Source organism: Copadichromis virginalis, linkage group LG22 (assembly GCF_057382275.1).
Source record: "Copadichromis virginalis isolate Kocher_CV1m ecotype Utaka linkage group LG22, C_Virginalis_male_GT1.1, whole genome shotgun sequence".
Lineage (NCBI taxonomy): Eukaryota > Metazoa > Chordata > Actinopteri > Cichliformes > Cichlidae > Copadichromis > Copadichromis virginalis.
The window spans coordinates 25,554,884-25,566,965 of record NC_140638.1 but is presented as its reverse complement, the minus strand read 5'-3'; the positions used below and the strand labels follow the sequence as shown (position 1 = coordinate 25,566,965).

General features: G+C 42.2%; 1 long non-coding RNA gene and 2 other non-coding genes across 3 annotated transcripts; 2 read left to right on the top strand and 1 right to left on the bottom strand.

Moving 5' to 3' along the window:
• Nucleotides 1-340: 340 nt before the first annotated feature.
• LOC146683455 (uncharacterized) lies at nt 341-1,548 on the top strand. The gene is made up of 3 exons (XR_014917662.1): nt 341-486; nt 748-809; nt 1,026-1,548. It is a non-coding gene; the product is annotated as an uncharacterized LOC146683455 (long non-coding RNA).
• Nucleotides 1,549-8,508: 6,960 nt separating this feature from the next.
• On the bottom strand, nt 8,509-8,580 carry trnah-gug (transfer RNA histidin (anticodon GUG)). The gene has a single exon. It is a non-coding gene; the product is annotated as a tRNA-His (tRNA).
• A 405-nt stretch (nt 8,581-8,985) lies between these two features.
• On the top strand, nt 8,986-9,057 carry trnah-gug (transfer RNA histidin (anticodon GUG)). Its single transcript has one exon. It is a non-coding gene; the product is annotated as a tRNA-His (tRNA).
• The last annotated feature ends 3,025 nt before the right edge of the window (nt 9,058-12,082 follow it).

The window sequence follows — 12,082 nt, the reverse complement described above, 5'->3', positions numbered from 1 at the left end:
TTATCAGGTTTATTGATTCCTCCTTAACTAAAACTTACTCTCTGCAGTAGGGGGTGGGGTCTTAAATAACTTTCAGCATTAGAGACAGGGGCGATTTTAGCCCATTTTTAGGGGTGCTTAAGCACCCCCAAAAGGAATCAAAGCACCCCCAAAGATTTCTTACTTTTTTTGACAATATTTGCTCTTTGTGTGACACATTACTAAAAATATAAAAAGCATACAGTACTGTACTTGTTTGAGACGTAACATTTTAACAACAAAAGTATAGATAACCCCCCCCCTCCCAAAATGGTTTGTTCCAGCTCTCCCCTACTCTGGCTCTAGCGCCGTTGCTGCCAGAGATGGTGGCTGAGACGCAGCGGAGTGGAGGTTTAAGTGCCTGGCTTAAAACAGGACATATTAGCTGCATTTAACCTTCAGTTACTCTTTATATAGTTAGGTAGGAGTCAGACCATGTTTCTTTTTAGCTGAAAAGCATTACACCAGGTAACCTGCAGTGTTGAAAACGTGTTTTCCGACAATGTTAGCTACCCTACAATCCGTCCTGCTCTGTAGTAAAATCAGCGACATTTGACCGTCCTGTTGCTCCCATTGAAATGTATACAGCCTATTTAAAATCTAAAACTTAAAATTGTCCGCAGCCTACTTTTGGTTACCACTGTCCTGTTTGAAATGGATACTAACTAGCTAACTGACTGAATGCCCATTAACCTTATAAACTCCTGGTGTGTGTGTGTGTGTGTACAGAGAGACAGCCAGGTTCATAATGGATATAAGGAAGTTTTTCCAAAAAAAGGAGCCACATTCAGGTAAAAGTGTAAAATCAAATGATCCGTCATTCAAGAATAATGTTGGATCAGTGTTTCAATGTTTATATCTTTTATTAGATGTTCATGTGGTTATTTGCCTTTTTGTTGAAAGTAGACTGAGAGAAGACTTTTTGTTAGTGATCTTAATAGAATTTTTTTCATATTAATGTAATTTTTCATCTAATTGAATACAATCTATTTGTGTATGATTGTCAGTCCAAAGAGGGAGAGAGGAAAGAGGGAACATGAGGAGAAAGTACAAGGTCAGGAAGAACCAGGTAAGAAAACAGACAGGGAACAGTGACAGGCACAACAGAAACTGTTAAACTGACAAAGAGAAAAAACCTGATTTTACTCACACAATCTGGAAGTTGTGTCCTCCCTATATTAAAGCTGCTATACAGAATCTGCAAAACAAACTGGGTTGAAACATTTTTGACCCTCTTTAACAACATTCCAACATAACATTATCATTGATTGGGGAGATTAAAATTAATGATATATTTTTATGTGGTTCAGCCACAACTCTACTAAAACCTCAGCCGCAGTACATACATTACATTTGCACTCTATCAGAAAGTGCCAAACAGCCCTGGTGGAGTGAGGAGCTTTAAAGAGAAGCAGATGCTCTGTTTATATTCTAAAAATGTTTTAAGCTTGTTTCAAAGATTCTGTACAGCAGCTTTAAATGTTTTCCAAAAGCACACATACACTTAACTTATCAGTGTTTCTCAAACATTTTACAGTGTGATACCACCTGAGAAAAATGTCAAGCTCTCCTAAGTACCGCTATGAAAGCATGAAAGTCATAAATCTTACAACACAAAATTAGTATTATTAAATTAGTTTCTGCAATAAAGATTTTTTTCATACATTGTATACATTCTACCACAGGCAAAGTTGCCTCCATTTTTATAGTTTTTATTAATATTTTGTAATAATTTATTTGTAATAATTTATTCTGTTTTGGGAGTGTTTTTTATGTATTTGTATTATATTATACATACACATTAAAAGTGAATATCTGTCCAAAAAATGCACTCAGTTTACTTTTTACTCACAATGAGCATCATTCATTATTCTCCCCCAGTAATTAAGGTTAGGATATGTATTTTTTTCTATCCCAATCCATTCTTCTTTTGCAGCATTTAAATAACCCTTATCAGATTTGATGGTTTTGTTACAGACTTTTCAAAAAAGTGTTTTGCTTTTCTTTCACAAATGTGGGGATTAAATTGTGTTAAAATGTACAAAACAGTGATGTCATGTTTTGTGATGAGGACCCAGGGACAGAGAGACTTGATGAATTTAAGAATCTTATGATTTAATAAAGAAATTTGCAGACTTGCACAGAGATGGTAAAATTATGATGACTGATAACGGAGACGAAGATAACAGACGATGAGGACAGGGAGGAACAGGGGTTTAAGTGCACCAAGGAGACAGTCAGAGAGAACTCGGGACAATATTTAAGGATGCAGGGACTGACAGAGACAGGTTTATCTTGCCTGGCTGGGCAGCTCTCTGGGTGCTCAGCACCCCCAAAGTTCTGATCCTAGAACCGCCCCTGATTAGAGATGAAAAAAAAAAAAAAAAACACGACAAGAAACCCATTAATTGATCCATTAATTACTTGCACATGGTGTTACTATTGTGCTCTGGATCTTCTGGCTTCACAGAGTAACATGAGAAGAAAAGCAGTTCTCACACTCTGAAGGCCAATTCCATCTTCTCCATCACTTCCTCTTTAAAGCTACTCTACCCACCAAGCACCATCCACCATCAAATCAGGAGACTGGTGATTATTATATGAGGTAGTGAAAGTTTGTTTAATTAATGTTGAGGCTACAGATGAATCTTTTCTATTCTGTGTGGATTCGCATGTTAACCCTCAGGTCAGACTTAGAACTGAATGTTTTTCCACATTCTGAGCAGCCAAAGGATTTCTACCATGTGTGAATCCTCAGGAGTTGTTTCAAATTTCCAAAGAGGCCAAATGTCTTGCCACACAGGGCAACTGAGTGGTTTCTCTCCTGTGTAGCTTTTTTTGTAGTGATGGGTCGGTTGCAAACGAAATGGCTCTTAGAGCTGACTCTTTGAAGTGAACGATGCAAGCCGTGGGGTTTTTTTTTCTTTCTCTTACCCTCTCTCTCACTTTTTTTCGCTTCACGCTGCACGTCACTCTTGTGTTTCTGCTGAGCAGAGACGGGAGGGGCGCAAACATAGCTGGACTGGCCATCGGGCATACCGGGCATTTGCCCGGTGGGCCGATGGTAATTTTTCGTTTTAAATGGGCCGATGTTTTGTTGTTGTTGTCTTTTTTTTCCGTAACCGTGTAAACAGTGAAAGGTGGCGGATTGGACAGATGCTGGCAAACGTGTAAAAATAACTCAATTGTTTGGTAGTGGCTATGGTGGAGCTTTCACAGATTCAGTAAAATTAGCAAGTGGTGGAGGCCAGCAGGTGGATGGGGGAAAGGGGAGGCGGAGGAGGAGAGACCCAAGGCGGCCGCCGGTCCGACTGTCAGGTGAAATGAGCTTCAGGTAAGAAGTTATGACCTGCAGTCTATCTGGGTCAGATATAAACCAAGTTTAGGTGGAGTTTATTTTCATTGTGCTAACTTTTTACAGTCAGTTACAATAACTCGTACTGCGTACTAGCTAGCATGATGGAGTTTCGATACAGTTGGGCGGGTGCTATGATGTTACTGGTGAACTTTATTTTATTCATAAGGTTGGTTAGTCGAGTTGCCTATACCTCTGGCATTCAGAGTTAATATTACGTGTTTTGTATTGAGCTGAAAATAAACGCGATTTGTTCTGTACTTCAGCTACAATTAAAAAAAAGACAAAAAGCTGGATTTATTCTGTCTTTATGCTGTCAGCTGCCTCTTCTCTCATTCTCCCCCCTCCCTCTCCTGCTGCTACTTCAATCATGAAACTGATCAATGATCAGCGTTTCTGCCGCAAGTCCCGTCTCTCTTGCTTGTTTATCTCCCGCTTTGTGCCAGAAAGAGGAAACTAGCGGAGGTCGCGTTAAACAGCAGAAGCACCTTTAAACTGACAGCTGGTAACTGTGCAATGGCGGGTCTAGCAAAGTTTTGCCAGGGGGGCCAGGTAGGGCATTAACAGGGAGAGGGGGGCACAAAGAAATACTTTTCTTTCTTATTCTCATTTAAAATTTCAAGCTTTTAACAAATAATTATCCGAATCTTACAACCAAAGTTTTCATCTGATGTCAAATTTATAGAAATTCATTATTGTACATAGTAAGTTTTTTTCAGGGTCCCAACATAATTACTTCAGAAGAAAGTACTGTACATGATGCCAGTATTTTCCCACATTTTCTAGATACTGTACTAGTACTTTGTGTAAAATGCCATCAAAAAGTCAGTTAAGTTTTATTCTTTCTCACCTGTCTTTCTGTCTCCTTTCACTTTTTAAAGGTTGCCATGTTAGAAAAAATATTTTGCCCTGCCATGCTGTTTATTGATATGGTAAATAAATAGTTTATGAAAATATCACTAAATCTGTCAATTATTATTTTTAATATTCAGTAATGGTCATGTCTTACATCTAGTCTTTTCTGTCTTAATGTCAGGTTTCCACCATATGTTGTAGATAGTTCAGGAAGTTAACTCAACCAAGCAGTCTTTGGGTTTCGGCTAAGTACTGTTTAGAATACCAGAATGGGGAGGATGGTGTAGGTTTAAGTTTATTAGATTGATACATATGTACCAACAAGACAGTGTACATCACTGTCACAACAACGTTTGTTGTCATTCAAAGGCTTTATGGTTTTTCCTGTAATACCTGGTGGGCTGGTCTCTAGTCAAAATGCCCGGGCTGATTTTTTGTCCCAGTCCAGCCCTGCGCTTAGGCACCGTGTTTCCTGCCAGGTAAGCGACGCTCAGCAACGTGGTGACGTCATTCGGGGCGACTGGAATCGATAAGGGAATCGTTTGCAAAAATGGCAAACAATTCCAAGGAATTGAAACAGTGGGAACCGGTTCTCAACAGGAACCGGGTTTCGATACCCATCCCTATTAGTGACCAGTGTTGGTCAAGTTACTTGAAAAAAGTAATCAGTAATTAATTACTGATTACTTCCCCAAAAAAGTAATCCCGTTACTTTACTGATTACTTATTTTCAAAAGTAATTAATTGCTTAGTTACTTAGTTACTTTTTAAAAACACGATTTACAACCTGAATAGGTGATAAAGTGATAGATCTTTCAGCCCAATTCTACTTTTTCTACATAATCCATCATACAAAATGTAATCAAATGGAAAAGTTCCTTTTTAAAACTTGTTTTATTAGTTTTAATCTTTTAACTTTATGCATTGAGCAAAAAATGTAATTATATGCAACATTCTCTGACTGGAAGAAATTTGTTTAATATTCAAACCTATTTTCTGCACATTCCAGCACATAAAATAAATAAATATATATATATATATATAAAAACAAACACACACACACACACACACACCCAGCACGCCTCTGCGGGCGGTTTATCCTTCAAGCTCGGGTCCTCTACCAGAGGCCTGGGAGCTTGAGGGTCCTGCGCAGTATCTTAGCTGTTCCCAGGACTGCGCTCTTCTGGACAGAGATCTCCGATGTTATTCCCGGGATCTGCTGGAGCCACTCGCCTAGCTTGGGAGTCACCGCACCTAGTGCTCCGATTACCACGGGGACCACCATTACCTTCACCCTCCACATCCTCTCGAGCTCTTCTCTGAGCCCTTGGTATTTCTCCAGCTTCTCGTGTTCCTTCTTCCTGATGTTGCTGTCATTCGGAACCGCTACATCGATCACTACGGCCGTCTTCTTCTGTTTGTCTACCACCACTATGTCCGGTTGGTTAGCCACCACCATTTTGTCCGTCTGTATCTGGAAGTCCCACAGGATCTTAGCTCGGTCATTCTCCACCACCCTTGGGGGCATCTCCCACTTTGACCTCGGGACTTCCAGGTTATACTCGGCACAGATGTTCCTGTACACTATGCCGGCCACTTGGTTATGGCGTTCCATGTATGCCTTGCCTGCTAGCATCTTGCAGGCATATATATATATATATATATATATATATATATATATATATATTTGTGTTTACACTCACTCTTTGAGATGCAAGTAAAGCACAGCAGAAAATAAATAACATCAAAGCGGTCCTGTTGCTCTATTTTCACCTGTAAAGCAGGAGTAGGGCAGGTGGAGGTTTACCCTGGTGCAGGTGTGCCGCAGCGGTCAGTGGAAGAATCCGCGAGTTTCTCTGTGAGTTTCCCATTACGTGGTAGCGCACTCAGTGCTTGCTTGGAAGTTTAGGAGTTTTTTTGCTGTAAAAAGAAGTTTTCTTCCCACGCACAACGGATGCTAATGTTTTTGTCACTTTTTATGGAATCAAACTCAAAGTAAGGTCAGTACTTCCACACTTTAAACGCTGCACGCTCACATTCTCTCCCGCACTCGATATATTATCCATTGTTGCTCTGCACACAGCTGTTGTCACAAACGTCGCACTTGCTTACGTCACTGTCATGAGACATTCTCGCAAAAAATCACGGTTTTAGTAACGCAGCGTTCCTACGGGAAAGTAACGGTAATCTAATTACCGTTTTTGCAATAGTAATCCCTTACTTTACTCGTTACCTGAAAAAAGTAATCGGATTACAGAAACTGAGAAAACCACTGATAAAGGTATCAGTTTAAAAGGTATACATTGCCCCGTCCTTCAGTTATCGCATAAGAACATTTTCAGAAAACTTGACCTCTGACTTTTACCTTGAGGTTGAGAAAAATCATAATTACTTCTTTCTTGAGTTATCACATTCACAAGATTTACAGAAACCTAAAAAGTGCTTCAGTAAATATATTGTTATTGTGCAGGAGCATCACAAGCATTTAAGTTTTTGAGAAAAACATGTCAAATTGTGAATGTGAGTATGAGCACACAGAAAGGAGATGATAGTGGACATGAACAAGAAGAAGAGGCCTCGCCAGCCGCTGTTTATCCAGGAGAATGAAGTGGAGAGGGTGAGCAGCTTTTGGCACCTCAGCTTTCACATCAGTGAGGACCTCACTTGGACACTGAACACCACACAGCTGGTCAAGAAGGCTCAGCAGCGGCTGTATTTCCTGAGGAGGCTGAGGAAATTTGGTATGTTGGCCAAGATCCTCAGCAGCTTCTACAGCTGCACTGTGGAGAGCACATTGACCAGCCGCATCACTGCATGGTATGGCAGAACTACTGCTATGGATCGCAAACGCCTGCAGAGAGTGATAACAACTGCGGAGAAGATCATCAGGACTCTGCTGCCCTCTCTGCAGAGCATCTACCATCGCAGAGTCCAGAGGAGACCTGCCTCCACCCACAAAGACCCCACACACCCTCAACACGAACTGTTCACACTTCTGCCCTCGAGACGAAGGTTTAGAAGTGTGAAATCCAGAATGTCCCGACTCAACAACTCCTTCAGCCCCACTGCTATCAGACTCCTGAACAGCTGACGTAACTCAACTGCAATTTGCACAACAGGGGACGTTGCACACTAAGTTCATTTTGCACATTAAGCTCCTTTGTACATCCATCTACATTGACATCTGCATACCTCACTTGTCTACACTTATTTTTGTACTTGTGTTTTTATCTTTCGTTATTTTTATCCTTATTTTTATCTTTATTTATCTTCATATTTTTTCTTATTTTTATACTTATTTTTATCTTGTTCCTTTAACCCTTACCCTAACTTGGCATTTGCGTATGGACAGGAAAGGAAGAATTTCATTGCACAGAGAAATGCTATTTCTTCTGTATACATGACAATAAACACTCTGAATCTTGAATCTTTGAACAACTCGCTCGAGGAAATGACACACAGTCAGGATTTCTTTGATTCTTTATTTAACGTGAAACATTGCCAGCTTGGGGAAAAAACACAGGGTGATCCTGAGATTTAAGGAACAAACAGCAGCTTCAGATAAGACTTTCTGGTAGCTGAGATCAGCACCGTGTTAAGGACAAACACTTTGACCAGACTTTTGTGCGTGTACATTTTTATCCACAAAGTTCTTAAAAGGGTGCAAAACCCATCAGAGTATGGATGACATGTAACAGTAAAAGACACTGAATTTTAGGTTAGATTTAAGATTTCCAACAAAGACATAACACAGCCACAAAAATAAAAGGGTTAAAGTATTTAACAAAAAAATCAAAATGATCTTTAAAAACAGCTGTTTGTATCAAGTTATGTCACATTTTCTCAAATAAAATTAATATAATAAAGTAAAATAGACATTAATTCAAATAAAAATTAAGTATAAAATATAAGAAAATGTTTGGTTTGTAGTGCCACCTTTTGTGTAGGAACACATGAGTAAAAATGTCATTGATCCAGCGTTGATGAGTCATATCAAGAAGTCAAAGCCTTTATGCCTTAGACTTTATGGACGCAGCTTTTTGTCGTTAATTTCTGAACTCTTGTGCTGCTTTTCCCTAACTCAGTAAGCCGTTGTAGAAATGACAAAATAAAGTAAATAGTGCACAGCGTGCGGTTGCTTTTTGTTACCCACTGATCACCGGTTACAAGTTGACTTCTTAAATTAATCTGTTTTTATTATTATATCAAACGTCATGTATCTGTTTTTGTCTCATCTCTCGTGCAAATTTCAGACAGGTGCTTTAAAAGCTTCACCTCAATGCCGTGACCCGGATTCGAACCGGGGTTGCTGCGGCCACAACGCAGAGTACTAACCACTATACGATCACGGCTGGTCAGCTGCAGACTGAAAGTCCATGTAGTCAGTCACCTCCAATCCACAGGAGTCCATTTTAAACCCACTAAGCAGGACTGTACGTTTTAAGTTTGACACTTTTAGGTCGTATCAACATTAGAACTACAAACATTTCGTGCTTTTCACTGCCAGTTACAGTCTGGATCTTGCTTTTTTTTTCTTATTTCACCGTAAAAACTGGAATCTGCGTGTAACAGCTGACCTGCACGATGTGCAGAAGAGCACCAAAATGTATTTACGGTCAGACCACGCGAGGTCCCTGTGTTAATGCAGATACTGTTACTGTGCCACGTGCGTAAATGTGCGCACCGTAGACACAGAGTTTGAGATCGATATGAAGGAAAAAACACAATAAAGATTGCAGATGATTATTTTCTGACCAGCCGTGATCGTATAGTGGTTAGTACTCTGCGTTGTGGCCGCAGCAACCCCGGTTCGAATCCGGGTCACGGCAGAGTGGATATGATTTCATTTTGGGGAGCTTCACACTTTAAGTGGTGACTAGTTGTTTGTGTGCGTTTCCATTTTTTGTCTTTTGTTCTCTTCTCACTCTACGTCCTGAGTACTGAGTCAGGATGTAGAGTGAGCACTCAGTACAGGTGTTTTGAGGCAACGAGTTTCCAAACATTTTTTAAGTTCTGGGAACTGATTAGACAAACCGTGGGTAACACAGGAAGTCAAAGCTGTCCTCAATATGAAGAAGAAGGCTTTCAGGAGCAAGTGAAGGAGGAGATGAAAGCAGCACAGCGGGAGGTGAAATGCTGCCTGAGGGAAGCAAAGGACACCTACAGGAGGAAGGTGGAGCAGAAGTTGGAGAGGAACAATATGAGGGAGGTCTGGAATGGTGTGAAAACCATCACAGGCCACAACACCAAGAAAAGCACAGTGGGGGGGACTGTGGAGAAGGCAAACGAACTCAACAACTTCTTCAACAGGTTTGACCAGCCCACAACCCCCCCACCCTCACCCTCACCTTTACTACAGAGTCCTCTCCCCACTCTCCTACCTCCCTCGCTTCCCCCCCTTCCTGACACCATGACACCCCCCTCCTCCAATCCCTCTCTCAGCAGCAAGACATCTCCCCCCCTCCCCTCCTCCCAAACATCTCCCAGTGTCACAGTGGATCAGGTCAGGAGACAACTGAGGAAGCTTCGCCCCAGGAAGGCAGCAGGCCCAGACAAGGTGTGTCCTAGGATGCTAAAGGCGTGTGCTGCTGAACTTGGGGAGCCTCTACAACGAGTCTTCAATCTCAGTCTGCGACTGGGGAGAGTGCCCGCCCTATGGAAGACATCCTGCATCGTCCCGGTCCCCAAAAGGAACCGGCCCAATGAGCTGAATGACTTCCGACCGGTGGCACTGACGTCACATCTTATGAAGACTCTAGAGCGGTTCTTCCTCAACCTCCTCCGACCACAGGTGCAACATGCCCAGGATCCACTACAGTTTGCATACAAGGCGGGTGTCGGAGTGGAGGATGCCATCCTGTACCTCCTACACAGAGCCCACTCACACCTGGATGGGGGAAAAGGCACGGTCAGGATCCTGTTTCTTGACTTTTCCAGTGCCTTTAATACCATCCGGCCCTGTATGCTTCAGGAAAAACTGAACAGGATGGAGGTGGACCCCTGCCTGGTGGCTTGGATATCCGACTACCCAGTGTTGGGGAGTAACGGAATACATGTACCGCCGTTACGTATTTAAAATACAAAATATGAGTAACTGTATTCCGTTACAGTTACCGTTTAAAAGGGTGGTATTCAGAATACAGTTACTTTGTTGAAATAAATGGATTACACTGCGGTACTTTCCTGTTTCATATTGTCGCGGGTCAGGACTGTTTGGGTTTTGTTTGACAGCTACGTTCTGTTGTTCCAGGCGGCAGCGTTACGGTTGCCATGGTTACAGGGCGACGCTCTCTCTCTCTCTGCGACTGTGTGTTTCCTGGGTGAGAGAGCGCCTTTTCGTTGTTGTGCTAAGCTAACAGGCAGAATGCTACAAGCATAGCTCTAAAGAATGTAGCATCATGGGCAGTGTAGTCCGTGTTGCAGGGAGAATGGACTGCCATACACATTATGGGTCTGTGAGCGCGAGGAGGGAGAAAAAGGGGAGTGGAAAGGTACGAGTTGTCATCGAGGAAAAACGGGAGCTGGAAACATGTAAATATAATAATAACCACTGCAGCCAAGAAGAGTGCCTGACGAGCCCAGTTGTAAGTAAGCTATTAAGACTCGACTGTACGCTGTGTTCGTGTTTTCCTCCGAAAACAATAAGTTCCGTTGGAGCAGTCTTTCAACGCCTCTCTCTGTCTCTCGCAAGAAAAGTTGACCCACACAACAAAGTAAAGCTATTTTTCGGCTACGAGCCGACAGGGACCCCGCCGTATTAGTCAGAGGTCCCTTTACTACAGTTCGGAGTCGCGGACCTTCAGTAATAGTAATAAATCACACAGCAATAGTACATTCACGTTGTTGTAAAAAGCATGATAATATATTAAGTAATCCAAAGTATTCAGAATACGTTACTGTCATTGAGTAACGTAACGGAATACGTTACAGAATACATTTTGGGGCATGTATTCTGTATTCTGTAATGGAATACATTTTAAAAGTAACCTTCCCAACACTGCGACTACCTCACCGACAGACCACAGTACGTCAGGCTGAAGGACATCACGTCTGACACTGTGGTCAGCAGCACAGGAGCACCACAGGGAACTGTGCTGTCCCCTCTTCTCTTCACCCTGTACACCTCTGACTTCTGCTACAACTCTGAATTATGCCATATTCAGAAGTTTGCAGATGACACAGCCATCATGGGGTGTATCTGGGATGATCAGGAAGAGGAGTACAGAAGTCTGGTGAGGAACTTTGTCGCATGGAGTCACACAAACCACCTGCAACTCAACACCTCAAAGACTAAGGAACTGGTTGTGGACTTCGGGAGGTCCAGAGAAGGTCCACTGCCGGTGTTCCAGATCTACTGGCGTTTAGATCAACTGGCGTTGGTCGAACAGATGTGTGGCAGACTTGCGTTTCAGTAGCTCCTACCGACAAACCAGCAAAAAAACGCCAAATGTGTCATCTGTGACACTTGTGAGGTTGTCTCAAACACACTGCGTCAGTCTTGATGCTGTTGAACAACAAAATGTTTAAAAATGTGGCGAGTTTACCTGGTGATATCCTCGTGCGCCACGCGATCGCGAAAACAGCAAACAAGTAACCACGCCGTTGTTGTTCACGGGACAGCAAGAGTAAACGATCGGGAGACTCTTGTCGTCGTCATCGTTCCCCTCGCACGGTTTATTTCTCCGAATTCAGCGTTTTTGCTTCACAACTACAGCGTGCAGTTTACTTTGTGCACTAACATGGAGTCGGGTCAACCAGCGCCACCTCTGGCCAAGTGCCACAGCCTACAGCCAGATCAACCTGTGACACACATCTGCACCACGTTTGAATTCGTGTCATGCACATTTGTACCTT